Genomic DNA, 1,950 nt, shown 5'->3' on the forward strand with positions numbered 1-1,950 from the left:
GTCATGTGTTCTGCTGATTTATCCTTAGATGCGTAGGAAGTAGATAACACCACAGTAATCGCCACTAGTTCAAATGGCTTAGAGCACTATGGGATGTAACATCTGAGGTTATCAGTCCCCTAGAACTTAGAACTACTTAAACGTAACTAACCTAAGGACATCACACACATCCATGCCCGAAGCAGGATTCGAACCTGCAACCGTAACGGTCGTGCGGTTCCAGACTGAAGCGGCTACAACCTCTCGGACACAAAGGCCGGCAGTGTCATTTTTTCTTTCATTCACTGCATTGTATTACAACAGCCTTAATCTTATTGCAAATTACTTGCTACAAACATGAACCGCATTTTAAAATGACTGTCTCTTACGCGCTTTCGGAATACATGTTAATTCCGTCTGACATTTATAACAAAGCATCTGATCCGTGCTACTTGCTCACGCTCGTGAGTTGTCAGCATTGAAAGTCTAATAATGAAATATGCTCCCTCTCACGTCTATCAGTCCTACAGTGACCGCGCAACCGACAAACTTTACTTAGCTCGCTTACAAATTCACTAACATCAGTTAAAATTAAGCACATCTTAAAATATTACTGTTACTTTAAGGATTTTGTTTGTAACTAAGCAAGAAAAATACTCTTAAGACGCTCTTATCTTTAGTTTACGATTTTGGATTCGGCTGTTAGTTGCTTGATGCATGTGGGCAGCACGAATCCTTGGTCTAAACACTTGTAGTCAGAAAGATTTAAGTAAAAGGTATGTCTGCTTCCAACAAACAAAAAGCACTCCGTCATCAGGCCACATGTGGCCCACCGGGACATCCCCACTGAGGTTGTTGATAGGAGGGGTGTGTGGTCAGCACACCGCCCTCCCAGTCGTTATGATGGTTTTCTTTGACCGGAGCCGCAACTATTCGGTCGAGTAGCTCCTCAATTGGCATCATGAGGCTGCGTGCACCCTGAAAAATGGCAACAGCGCATGGCGGCCCGGATGGTCACCCATCCAAGTGCCGGTCACGCCCGACAGCGCTTAACTTCGGTGATCTGACGGGAACCGGTGTATCCACTACGGCCAGGCCGTTGCCACTGATTGCTTCCGACAGGTGCTACTTAAATAGATTGATGACCAGCTGGGTAGCGGTCGCCCGGTTCCAGACTGTCGCCACTAGTGACACAAACTCAAAGTAGAAAACTCGTTTACAAAATTGAAACAGAAAGGTCTTACTATATTTTTTCAACAGGCTTAAGTCTTGAACGTTAGTTAATCGTATTATTGGCATTACTCTAACTTCCGGTATGGATGCATTGCTGAATATGGAAATGCTCCATATTACACATTTCAGATCATAATTATACTTTGACACCCATGGCATGTGGTACCTACATCTAGATGCCACGAGAGGAGGACTAACCATCATAAACTCTAAGAAAATGGGAGGGAAATCGCTGGAAGTAAGATAGTTCATGTTCTAACAAACAAATGATTACTATTTCAAAAAGTTGGACGATTTATTCAAGAGAAAGAGCTTCAGAAACCGAGCAAATCAGTAACGCGTTGGTCCACATCTGGGCCTTAAGCAAGCAGTTACTCGTCTTGGCATTGACTGATAGAACTGTTGGATGTCCTGAAGGATATCATCCCATATTGTCCAATTGGTGCGTTAGAGGGCCAAACTACCGAGCTGGTTGGAAGGCCTTGCCCGTAATGCCCCAACTTTCTTAATTGTGGAGAGATGTGGCGACCTTGCTGGCAATGGTATGGTTTGGCAAGCATGAAGCAGGGCATTGGAACCTCTCACCGTGTGTGTATGGGCATTAGCTTGCTGAGTAGTAAGCCCAGGATTGCTTGCCATGAAGGGCAACAAAATGGGGCACACTATATCGTCAACGGACCGCTGTGCTGTAAGAGTGGTGCAGGTAACAACCGACGATGTCATGCTGTGAAAAGAATG

At 44.8% G+C, this 1,950-nt stretch overlaps 1 pseudogene; it reads right to left on the reverse strand.

Annotated features, from left to right (window-relative positions):
• Positions 1-965: 965 nt before the first annotated feature.
• LOC126299696 (5S ribosomal RNA) lies at positions 966-1,083 on the reverse strand (annotated as a pseudogene).
• Positions 1,084-1,950: the final 867 nt, after the last annotated feature.

This window comes from Schistocerca gregaria, chromosome X (assembly GCF_023897955.1).
Source record: "Schistocerca gregaria isolate iqSchGreg1 chromosome X, iqSchGreg1.2, whole genome shotgun sequence".
NCBI lineage: Eukaryota > Metazoa > Arthropoda > Insecta > Orthoptera > Acrididae > Schistocerca > Schistocerca gregaria.